The 13,299-nt window shown below is 38.7% G+C and overlaps 1 protein-coding gene across 14 annotated transcripts in view; it reads left to right on the forward strand.

Annotated features, from left to right (window-relative positions):
- Positions 1-13,299, forward strand: part of Dlg1 (discs large MAGUK scaffold protein 1) — a 195,451-nt gene that overhangs the window by 67,795 nt on the left and 114,357 nt on the right. The window lies entirely within an intron of this gene.

A 13,299-nucleotide genomic window follows, 5' to 3' on the forward strand; every position in this document is an offset into this window, starting at 1 on the left:
AATGTTTCTGTACCTTTTCTATAGCTCAGACTGACCTAGGCTCTTCAGTCCTCCTATTTCAGCCTCCTGAGTGCTACTGGGGTTACCAGCCTGGGCCACCCTTCCAGTAATGTATCAGGTGTTTTTTAAAGTTAGTATACAATACTTGAAGAATGGTAAGAACTTGCCCAGCATGGTGCCATACAGTTGTAATCTCCATACCTGGGAAGTCTGAGCTACAGAGACTGATGCAAGTTTAAAGTCAGGTTTATGCTACTTAGTGACTTCAAAGCTACTTTGGACTACATAGAGAACCGTGATCTTCCCTTCACTCCCAAAATAAAAGGAGAAGATTAAACATTGAAACATATTGCATAGTGTATTTGTACTGTGTACATGTATACTGTAATATATTCCTATATTATTCTAATATATTTTTCTTTTTTCATACAATATATCCTGACCACCCCTTCCTCTCCCTCCACTCTTCCCAGTTCCACTCTCCCTTCCAGATCCACTCCCCCAGCCTGTCTCTCCCCCAGAAAAGAGTAGGTCTCCTAGGGACATCACCCAAACAATGCACAATAAGATACTATAATATCAGGCACAGACCCTCACATCAAGACTGTGTGAGGCAAGCCAGTAGGAGAAAAGGAGTCCTAAGAGCAGGCAAAAGAGTCAGAGACACCCCCACTGTCACTGTCAGGAGTCAAAACACCAAGCTAATAACCATTGTAAGCAAGTGGGAGTGTTAAACAACTCCAGTGCTGCAAAGATGTCCTGACTTACAGGGAAGCCAGGCTACCTAGAGCCCCAATAGGTAGCTCAGTCCAACTCTGAAGGGAGAGATGTCCCGACTTGTCCGGAAGCCAGGCTCCCTGAAGCTGGGGTACAGTGAGGCTTGGTCTCCCTGCAGGGTATAGCAATTTTGTTCCTCTCCTAGAGAGGGAGCTGATACAGCTGAGCTCTGCTCTGTTCCCCTAAAGGAACATCTTAACAGAGCTCGGCCCTTCTTCCCTTACAGTCTGCTGAAGGGGAAGCCCCTGCAGAAATATAGCAATCTCCTCCAGCTCTGGCAAGTTTTTACTTTTTCTGCTACAACCTTGCTCAACCTCTCCCCCACCAAGGGAACATTTCAGCAAGTTTCTTCTGGTCTTCTGTTCTCTTCTGCTCAGTCCCCCTAAGGGAATGTCTCTTCAAGTTCTACTATTCTGTGCTGGAAAATGAAGATCTTCATCCAAGATCCTTTTGAGAAAGAGATTTATTTGAGGAGGAGTCCAAGAGAGTGGTTGCCTCTGCCAGGGTGGTAAAGGACAGCCCACAACTGAACAGGCAGAGAGAGGGGCTTTTATAGGATTTCTTAGAGGCAGAGTTTTTCCAGGGAGAGGTTTTTTTTTTTTTTTGGCTCAGGGATTGGTTGGTTTAGTAGGTCAGGGGCAGAGGTGGCTCTGATTTCAGGGCCAAACTTGTATTTCTTTACTGTTAGCCTTTTGATTCTAATTTTAGGTTCTTATTTCTTTCACTGGCTCTGATTCTAGGAACACAGTGTGTTTTTGGGGTACTGTTTTCACAGTCAGGGTGCTTTTCTTTAGTTCTGGGTTCTTTCCCAGGTTCATGTTTCAGATCCTGGGTTTGTTTCTTTCATTGCCTTTGGGTTCAGAGTCAGGGTGCTCAGGGATTGATTGCTTGGTTTTGTGTTTCAGTTGGTCAGAGGCAGAGTTGGCTCTGGTATCAGGGCCATAGTGGATTTCTTTGACTGACCCTTTGACCCTACAACCATAAATTATATGCAGAGGATCTAGCACAGATCCATGCAGGCTCCACAATTGCTGATTCAGTCTCTGTGAGACTCCATGAGCCCTGGTTAGTTGATTTCCCCAGGCTGCACTCTCCAGGTATCCTTGATTTCCTCCCCCCCCTCCTCCCCAGAATACCTCCTTCCCCTCTTCTGCTGGAACTCTGAGGGAAGAGACGCTGTGGAGACCTCTAACCTGGACTCTCTGTCTCCAATTCATGTTTGTCTATAGGTTTCTTCATCCACTCTTTCCCATCAGCTGATGGGTGAAGCCTCTGTTAGTATTCAGGCATCTATACTGGCCTGCCACTTAGAACACCACCTGTGCATATTCACTATGTTCCCTTTGAAAAAGCCCTGCCCACTTCCCATCCTTCTCTCTCTTTCTCACCTCCTTCTCTCTTTCCTCTCTCACATTGCTCCTGTGCCCAGAGCCCAGAGGCTGGTCTTCCTCTCTCCCCTTCCCCCTTTTTACCACCCCTTTCCTTCCCCTAATAAAAAACCCCTCCATTTGAACTTTGTCGAATGACATCTTTCTCTTATGCACCACTTTTTTTTTTTTTTTTTTTACAATTACAACACTTTCTGATGATAACTGGACAAGGCACTTAACCTATCTATGAGTATAGCAAACATCATTAAGAATCATTCATTGATTTCTTTTTTGCTTATTCTTTTTTTTTTTTTTTAATCTTTTCTAATTCCATCCATTTGCCTGCAAATTTCATGGTGTCGTCTTTTTTTTTTTTTTTTCTTTTTCTTTTTTTTTAAACAGCTGAATAATACTCCATTGTGTAAATGTACCACATTTTCTTTATCTAGTCTTCAGTTGAGGGACATCTAGGTTATTTCCAGTTTCTGGCTATTGTGAATAAAGCCGCTATGAACATAGTTAACCAAGTGTCCTTGTAGTAGGATGGAGCATCCATTGGTTATGTGTCCAAGAGTAGTATTGCTGGGTCTTGAGGTAGATCTATTCCCAATTTTCTGAGGAACCTTCATACTGATTTCCATAGTGATGGCACAAATTTGCACTCTGACCAGCAATGGAGGAGTGTTCCCCTTTTTCTACATCCTTGCCAGCATGAGCTGTCACTTGTGTTACTGATCTTAACTATTCTCACAGATGTAAGATGGTATCTCAAAGTCGTTTTGATTTGCATTTCCCTGATAGCTAAGGATGTTGAACATTCTCGGCCATTTGAGATTTCTCTGTTGAGAATTCTGTTTAGATCTTTACCCCATTGGATTATTTGGGTTGTTGATGTCTAGTTTCTTGAATTCTTTATATATTTTGAATATTAGCCCTCTATTGCATTTCCCATTCTGTAGGCTGCTGTTTTGTCATTTTGATGGTGTCTTTGACAGGCCTTACAAAAGCCTTTAAGTTTTAAGAGGTCCCATTTATTAAATCTTGATCTTAGTACCTTTGATATCTGTGTTCTAGCCAGGATTTTGTCTCCTATGCCAATGCATTCAAAGCTATTCCTCCACTTTTTTTTCTATCAGATTCAGTATATCTGGTTTTATGTTCAGATCTTTGATCCACTTGGACTTGAGTTTTGTGCAGGGTGATAAATATGGATCTATTTGCAATCTTCTACATGCTGATATCCAGTTAGACCAGCACCATTTGTTGAAAATGCTTTCTTTTTCTGTTGTGTATTTCTGGATTCTTAATTAAAAAACAAACAAACAAAAGCAAGCAGGTGTCCATAGGGTTATGGATTTATGTTTGGGTCTTCAATTTGATTCCATTGATCAACATGCCAATACCATGCAGATTTTATTACTATATAGTACTGTAGTGCAGCTTGAAATCAGGGGTGGTGATACCCCTGGAAGTTCTTTTATTGTTCAGAATTGTTTTAGCTATCCTGGATTTTTTGTTTTTGTTTTTTGTTTTTTTGGTTTTTGTTTTTTTGGTTTTTTTTTTGTTGTTGTTGTTGCTGTTGTTTTTTTGGTTTTTGTTTACTACATGAGGTTGAGTATTGTCATTTGAAGATCTGTAAAGAATTGTTTTGGAATTAGGATGGGGATTGCATTGGATCTGTAGCTTGCTCTTGGTGGGATGACCATTTTTACTATGTCAATCCAACCTATCCATGAACATGGGAGATCTTTCCATCTTCTGATATCATCTTCAATTTCTTTCTTCATAAACTTCTGTGAAGTTTTTTGTCATACAAGTCTTCACTTGCTTGATTAGCATTACCCCAAGATATTTTATGTTATTTAATGACTATTGTGAAGGGTGCTGTAACCCTGATTTCTTAATTAAGTCTTTTGTCCTTTGTATATAGGGGGGCTACTGGTTTTTTTTTTCATTTTGTTTTGAGTTAATCTTGTATTCAACCACTTAATTAAATGTGCTTATCAGCTGTAGGAGTTCCCTGGTAGAACTTTTGGGGTCCCTTATGTATACTATCATATAATCTACAAATAACAATACGTTGGCTTCCTTTCTAATTTTTATCCCTTGATCTCCTTTAGTGGTTGAGCATGGGGTCTCTACTAGAGTTGGGGGCTGGTCTTCTAGCAGCTGGCATGGCTTCTGGTTGATCAGTGTATCTCTGCCCCAAGTTGCAGCAAGGACTCAGCAAGGGGAGGGGATTGTGGATAGTTGGGGGGGGGGCACCAAGAGAGTGGGAATGGGTGGGTCACCTACCTGGACTTCTGGTTGCTGGAGTAGCCTCTGGTCAAGCAGGGGTTCTCCCTGTTTCCTCTTTTATTAGGGTTAATAATAAGGTAGTAAATAATCTTTGGGGGGAAAAAGATGTATGGGGATATTTCTTTGGATATTCCTAGAACTCACAGATTACTAAATCAAAATTACAAGGTTTTTGTAAGATATTTGATAGACTGTTTAATGATATAATTGCAACTCTAGAATAATTTGAAGGATTTCTTTTCCTACCTGTGAGTAAATTATTGTGGCAATCGCCTCATAAAATACTCGTTTGAAGGATGAAATAGTAAGAGTAGATAAAGGTTGTTATTAAGTGAAATTAGTAGAGTTCTGTACTTGGCTTTTTCTTTTGGGCCAACAACCAGCTCCCAAATCATGACATGGAGACTTAAATTATTAGTTTTGAATGTTTAGCCTAGCTTAGGCTCTTTTTTAGCTAGTTCCTTTAACTTAAATTACCCTGTTTCTCTTTACCTTTTGCTTTGGGGTTTTTACTTTCCTTTCCATCGATGTATTTCTCTGTCACTGCTTCTCATGTTGGTGGCTGTGTGGCTGGCCCTGGGCGTCTCCCTTGTCCTCTCCCTTTCCTCCTTCTCCTGTTCTTCCCGAGCCTAGATCCCTCTTACTTATTCTCTCCCTGACGGTGCTGCCTATCCTTTCGCTGCCTACCTATTGACCATTCAGCTCTTTATTAGAGCAGTCAGGTGCCTTAGGCAGGCAAGGTGAAACAAATGCAGCACAGCTTTGCCTAATTAAAATAATATCCCACAACAGAGTTCCTTTTGCTTTTCATTAGAAAGTAAAAAATTTTTAAACTCAAAATTGATAGAATCTAAGGGGTTAAATGTTAGCAGTGAAACATTTCTTACATAAAATGCTGTGTTCAATTACCAGATTAATCTCTTTAAAATAAAAAAAGTCAATGCAGGGGCCTTTTCTACCTTTATACTATTGTGGTTTGTAACAAAGCAAAGCATTTCGTAAGGAATTTTGTACAACTTAGTATCAGGATTTTATTATTCTTAATTAACTTTGTTACTTGACAATTTCATACATGTATATAATGCATTCTGGTTATTCTTAATTCCTGACCACTGCTGACAGCCCCCTCTGCTGTAACCCTTTCCCATACTCTGTCTTTTTTTTTTTTTTTTTTTTTTTTTTTTTTCCCTTTTGGAAAAAAAAAAGCTTAGCTAGGGCCTTTTGTGTGACCATTTGTTTGGAATTACAAAGTGGAACCTAGCAGGATTACCCATGGGTACACAGCTGAAGACAATGATTTCCCTCCCTCCAAATTTATCAGTAGCCTGTTAGTTCAGCAGGGAGGGGTAAATCCCCAGTAATTTCCTCCTGAATCCCTGGCTAATTATTGATAAGTCTCATCTTATGCAGGACCAGTGCAGACAGCCATAACTGCTGTGAGTTCCTATCTCAGTTAGGGTTTCTTTTCCTGTGATGACCACGGAAATTCTTCTAAAGGTTTAATTGGGTGGCTTAAAGTTCAGAGGTTCAGTTCATTATCATCATGGTGGGAAATGGTTGTGAGGAGACAGACATGGTGCTGGAGAGGTAGCTGAGAATTCTACACAGGCAGCAGAAAGTGGTCAGTCTCACTGGGTGTGGCTTGAGCATTTATGAGACCTCAAAGTCTGCCTCCACAGTGACACCCACAGTGACACACTTCTTCTGCTAATACCACACCTCCTAATAGTGCCACTCCCTTTGGGGGCCATTTCTTTCAAGCCACCACATTTTCTGTTTGCAGGAGCTGTGCCATGTCCAGGAGAGAGCATTTTACAACCATTTTTCCTATCTTCTAGCTCTTCGGCTCTTTCCATGCCCTCTTTTACAGTGTTCGCTGACTCAATGGGTAAAGGTGCCAAGCCTGATACCCTTGAGTTTGATGCTTGTGGCCATAGGTAGAAAGAGAGAACCATTTCCATTGAGTTGTTCTCTGACCTCCACATATGCGCCACTGCACACATGCAGTCAATAAAAATGTGAAAACAAAAAACACGAAATGTAGACATCCTGTTTAGGGTTGAGCATACAAGTATTTCTTGTTTTTATCACCCTGAGCAGCCATGAGTCTCTCTTCATTCACCATTATTCATTGCACAGAGAAGCTTCTCTGATGAAGGTAATAGTAGCATTTATCTATGGTTATAAACATGTGTGTAGAAGGTCGTCGTTCCACACCATTTCAGTGTAGATAAACAACAGTAGTAAACTCTTCCCAAGAGCTTATGACCTTTCTAGCCATAGGTTATTATCCAGATTTACAGTACTAGGTATGAATTCCCTTTTGTGGAGCAGGACTCATCTAATTAAAGAGTAGTTGAGTCACCCTCACCAGGACCAATCATGCTACTATTGAACCAGGAGTCAAATCCTGTCTGGTAGGTTGGTGTTGTAGCTCATAGTTAAGACCACTGTTAGCTGGGCAATGGCAGCCCACACCTTTAATCCCAGCACTTGGGAGGCAGAAGCAGGCAGATCTCTGAGTTTGAGACCAGCCTGGTTTACAGAGCAAGTTCCAGGACAGTCAGGGCTACACAGAGAAATCTTGTCTGGAAAAACAAAACAAACAAAAGACCACTGTTCACCATTTTCCTCCTAGCAGCTTGCATTCCTTCTGGTATTATAAATGTTTTCAGCTCTGGTCTAGCTTAATTTTCATCTTAAAACCAAAATGTTGTATCTTCAGCAGTTAGGTCTTACCATCCTGTTCTTGTGGACAACCAAAATAATGGCAAGAGCCTGTGTTGTTTTAGGGGCCTTTGGGGCCTCCTTGACCAGTAGTACACACAGAGACATCTCACAGCTGCCACTGAGATTGTTGTTTCTTAGCCAATGGCTTCTAGGAGGAGCATTATCCAGTTACTGGGCATATCTCATTTCTATCACTGTCATTGTTATTGTTGACTTAAAATTTTAAATTGACTTTCAAAATAGTAGGCTTCTATGTGGTTTTTACTTTTTTCACTTTTTGGGGGGATATGTTTTGTGTCTTTCTTTTCTTTGTTTCTTTTTCTTTTCTTTTTTTTTTAGACAGGATTTCTCTGTGTAATAGACATGACCATCCTGGATCTCTGTAGACCAGGTTGTCCTTGAACTCACAGATATCCGCCTGCCTCTACCTCCTGAGTCTTGGGATTAAAGGTGTGCAGCACCACATTTAGCTCCGATTTGGCTTTTTCATGTATCCTTTATTTTGGTTATTGCTTCCTCCAATTAGTTTTGCAATTCTGGAAAATATCTTTGAATAAGATTTGACTTGTTGAGCTGAGTATTAGCTAGGTACTGCGTCAATCTTCTAATTCTAATAGAAGCTAATGATAAAAACATTACAAAAATCACTGTCAGGCATGATGTTGAATGCATATAGTTCTGTATTTGGAAGGTAGAGGCCAGAGAAATAAAAATACAAAGCCACCATTATTTACATAGTGAGTTTGAGGCCAATGTAGCTTACATTAGACCAAAACAAAACAACAAAACTTCTCAAACCATAAGAAAACAGTGAAATTCATTTAATAAATGATAATTTTAAAAAATCAATTTCTATGCTAATACTTTGGAGGCTGAGGCAGTAGGTTTTCAAATTTGAGGCCCTCCTGGACCTGATAGTTTGTCTTTGAAAACAATCAAAAAACAAAAAAATCCAAGCCATAATTACTAGAATAATAGTTTGCTTATACCTCAAAAACATAATCAGGTACTCTGGACCATTCATGATTTAGCTTTCAGTGGTTAGCACCGTTATGAGAAGTTAGGTGTAGCATAATTTATGCCTTAGTTTCAGTTCTGCTGCTTGGATAAACACTTTTACAAAAGCAGCTTGAGGTATGCTTGGCTCAGAATTCTGGTTACAGCTAGCAAATCATGGCAGGCAAGTCAGAGTGCATGGGGACTTGAAGCTGCTAGTTGCATGACATCCACAGTCAAACTAGAAAGCTATGAAATCATGGACACAGTGCTCTGCTCACTTCTGTGCTCAAAAAAAGAAAGGTGCCAACCATGTTGGATGGGTCTTCCCCTAATCACGTTAGTCCCCAGAGACAGACCCACAGGCAGTATAATCCAGACACTTCCTCATTGAGACTTTCTTCCCAGATGATTATACATAGTGTCAGGTTGGTAATTAAAACCAAACCTCGCATATGTTATAAAATACAGGAGGAGGAACTACATTACTTAAGAAAGTCGACATTTAAACAAGGTGTTGAAGAAAGCCAAGTCACAGTTGGAAACAGCCCCTGAAGTAGACACTGTGTGGAAGAGACTTCAGGATTGAAGTTCAGTGTACCAGGATATCTGTTAGGAAAAGGGGTATGGCATAGAGGGCTGCTGTGGTGAAGAATGTACCAACATGAGAGCCTGTGTTACAGGTATCAGAGGTTCATCCATAACTAAGTATGAAGGCAATTATGATTTTATCATTTAAGAACCTGGAACGGGTACTTCCTGGCTAATGTTGGGGAAAGTCTCAGTAATTAGTGATATAATGCTAAAAATAATTCCCAATATGAATAAAAAGGACATAGTGAACAAATTCAGAGATTTGTTATAACAATAGTATCAGGACTCTAAAGACATATCAGGACTCTAAAGACAATGAGTTGGGATCTAAGAAAGTAGTCAGAAAATAAACAGAAATTCATCCTTCAAAATAGGTCCAATTCTAGGGGAAGTGGTAAAGGAGGGCAGTTGCTGTATATATGCAATGACATGAATAAAACAAAATTCATATGTGTTTCTTCTTGAATGGCAAGGATAGTTTTGTTTAAACTATTACGTACAACATAAATTTTGTTAAGAGAAATTTGAAATAAAAGATAGAGAAGGGTCTGTGGACAAGTTTATCTCCTGCTTGAATACATTTTATACAGTAGTAGTGAGAATATTGCAAAAGGAAGTCAGGTAGTAGCTCTTAATAGTTTTTCCAAAAATATTACCAGACCATGGGGTTTACAGAAGAAAGTATATAACCAAATATAAGCCTTTTTACTGAATACTATAGGAATATAATCTTTCCTGTTTTAAGTAAATAATGAACAATTTTGAAATTAACTCAATTTTACAATTCTGGAACATATAAGTGTTGGGTTTTTCATTTTTAAATAGTTTAAAAATGATATGTGCATGTGTTGTGCATATATCCACCCCACCCCCTCACCCCCCGAGGTTTTGGATCCTTAGGAGCTGGAGCAAAGCTGTCTGACTTGAGCCTTGGGAATCTAATATGGAGTCTCTGAAAGAATAGTATAAGCTCTCAACCACTGAGCTGTCTCTCCAGCATTAAGGATATTTTCATTTAATTTTTTTTTTTTCCAGTTTTCATTTCTTGTTGTGGTGGCCATAAACTAAGACCAGATAATTTGAATCCAACTTTGATGATCCCCCGTAGGAGGCATAACCTTCCCTAGGGAGTGGATTCCGGGTGGGTTAATGGGAGGGAGAGAAAACTGAGATTGGTATGTAAAATAAGATTGTTTTCCATTTAAATTGAAAAATAACCAGGAAAAAAAAAAAAAAAAAGACCAGATAATTTGTATCCAATTTGACCACTAGGTGGTGCCCACACAGAAGGGATTTACTTGCTTGAGAGTTCTGTGTCTGTATGTCTTTGTATGTTTGCTTTTCTAAATAAATAGCAGTCTTTGAGCACTAAGATTACTTAATACTTTGTTTTGTAATTATACCTAAAGGCTTCTGGATTTATTTGTAAGTTTGGAAATATATATATATATATATATACACACACACACACACACACACACACACACACACACACACCCATACATACATACATACATACAAATAATTGAGACCTATTTTGTCTAATTTTCAACTATCTTTACTTCTATTGCTATAAAAATATATATTACACTCCTAAGCTTATTGTGATATTCAAGCTTTGCATAATGATCATTAAATATGTACTATTTTGGGTGTAGCAATACATACCTTTAGTCCCAGCACTCAAAACAGAAACAGGCAGATCTCTGAGTTTAAGCCCTTCCTAGGCTACATAATGAGTTCCAGTCCATCCAGGGCTACATAGTAATTACATTGCTTCCCTCCCCCCCCCCCCCGTGTGTGTGTGTCTCCTGACAGAAAGTTCAAGAACCCAGTATTCGTTCAGCTTGTCTTAAGCGTACATAAGAATCCCAAAGAATTAGGCCCTAATACCAGCAAAGGAGTGGACTTACCAACAAGACTGAGAACAAGCGGGCAAAGAGCAAAAGCTTCCTTCTTCTATGTCCTTTATATAGCTAACACCAGAAGGTGAGGTCCAGATGTAGGCTGGGGTTTCCTACTTCAAATGATTCAACCAAGAAAATCCTGTACAATTATGCCTAGTTGTTTGGGCTTTCATTAATTGTAGATGTAGTCAACAACTCAGAATAGCCATCACATGTATATGTATGTTTCTGCTTTACTAAATTAAGCTTTCTCTAGTTGTTGAGGTTGGAATTCTATCTAGTGTGAAAGGAAAGAAATTGGGGCTGGAAAGATTACTCAGTGATTAGGAGCACTTGGTGCTTTTCCAGAGAACTGGAGTTTGGTTCCCAGCCCCCATATCAGGTGACTCACAACCACCTGTAACTCTAGAGGACCCAAAGCACTCTCTTCTGGCCTCCATAGGCCCTAGCATTCACATAGCAGACAGAGTCATACAGACATATAAATAGTTAATTTTAAAAAAAACTGTATAGAATGTTATTTTCCATATACTCTAACATATTAATAGCAGTTATTTTGGTTCTTTAAGTTGCATATTACTTTCATTCACTATTTTAAATAGGCTGTCCAGATTTTCCTATAATGAACCTAAGTTTTTTTTTTCATTGAGTTCATCTTTCATCTCTTTTGTGGAATAAATAAGGTTCTTGCAAAGTACTCTCGATTGCCTTCTGCATCCCAATCAAATTATGTGGAACCAAATATGATATTTTAAAATTTATTTACTTATTTTTATTACATATATAATGTTCTGTCTGCATATTTGCCTGCACACCAGAAGAGGGCACCAGATCTCATGATAGATGGTTGTGAGCCACCATGTGGTTGTTGGGAATTGAACTCAGGACCTCTGGAAGAGCAGTCAGTTCTCTTAAACTCTGAGCCCATCTCTCCAGCCCCCCAAATATGATTTTGATAACATACATTGTTTTGTACGCTTATACTGTTGCACAGTGGATGACCTTCTCTACAGTCTAGATTTTTGTACTTTGGATAACAAGCTATTTTCATAAAGAAGCTTTTGAAAAATTGGAAGTTGTATAGTGAATAGATTTGAATAGGAAATTTATATATTTTAGGGCGTACTTATTTGTGCTTTTGAGAAATGTGGAATGGAATGGTCTCTCAACTTTCAAGCTCTTTTGGCTTTCTAGGATAAGTGTGTATGTACACTGAAGGATTACTGTTGTGTCTGTATCACTGTTTGCAACTTGAGGAAGGAGATTTGAATTTAATATTTGTATTCAGTGTCCTTGTCATAATAATCCACAGTATCAAAGACTGTATTAAAACTGCGGTGTTGTGTTTAGTTTTCCTTTTCTCTTGGTGTTTGTCAGATTATATGGATCATGGCACACATTTCAGAGTCAAACTAATTATTGTCTGTATGAACTGTATTAATGAGTACTTTATTAAATACCTGAACCATAGTAAAACTTTGTTTTTCAGGAGGTCTTATTCTTTCCTTCAAAGAGGATTCTTAGATCTCTGTTAGCTTTTAATGCTTTCATATATTCCTCTACTGGACTTAAATAGAATTAATCTCTTTAGAACCACAGATTGCAAGCTGCTCTCCTAGTCTTTGGGGGAAAAAAACCACCAAACTGTTCAAATCTCTTTGGTAAAATATCTTATCCCTAAGATTCTCACATGGTTCTCAGCTCTTTGGGAGACATGTGTTGGGTAAGGAATCAAAGAGATAGTGAGGGCATCTTTTCTTCTTGAGCCAGATTTGCAGTGGACCTCAGGGGTGTGGCTTGCAATACTGCGTCCAGTAGGTTACATTTAATTCCTTCTTGCTTTGAAATATACACATAAATAAGATTTTGTTCACATCTAAAAAATATTCATGACTGAGCCTGGAATTTATGATGTATTCATATAGAACTAAAAATTGATTCACTCAGTGATCAAGTGGCACATACACTTTTTAAAAGGATATATATTGTAATATATACTAATATAGCATAGCATAAGTTAGGCTTCAGAATCTGCTTACTAAACTTCAGGGTGTTAAAAGAATTCCTTAGGAAGCTTTTTAGCTAGCATTCCATGGGGGCTAGAAAGATTGCTAAGTTACAAATATATGTTGCTCCTTCAAAGGACCTGAGTTGGGTTCAAGCACCCATAACAGGCAGTTTCCAACCACCTGTAACTCCCATCTCCAAGGGATCTGATGATCTGATGCCCTCTTCTGGCCTTCCAGGTCACTTGCATACACGTGGCTTGTATACATTCACGTAAACTAAATTTTAAAAAATTTAAAGAATTTATATTAAACACCGGGCAGTTTGTAAGGTTAAATGCTATGATGAGAAAACACAGGAAAAAAAAAAACCATAGATTACAAAATTCTCATTTAGAAATCAAGCAGACTTCATGAGCCAGAGTAGCATTTTTACGGTGTTTTATGTTAAATTATTGGTGTCCTTTTGCATATTTAAACTCATAATCTTAATGTTTATGATATACTAAACAGACGTGCTGGTTACTTCTTAACGGTTCTTTCATCATAAAAGCTCCAGTGGCCATATATGTATTTTGCTAATCAATCTCTTCTAGACTTAGTAATCAAAATATTAGAAAT

Source organism: Phodopus roborovskii, unplaced genomic scaffold, assembly GCF_943737965.1.
Source record: "Phodopus roborovskii unplaced genomic scaffold, PHOROB, whole genome shotgun sequence".
Taxonomy (NCBI): Eukaryota; Metazoa; Chordata; class Mammalia; order Rodentia; family Cricetidae; genus Phodopus; species Phodopus roborovskii.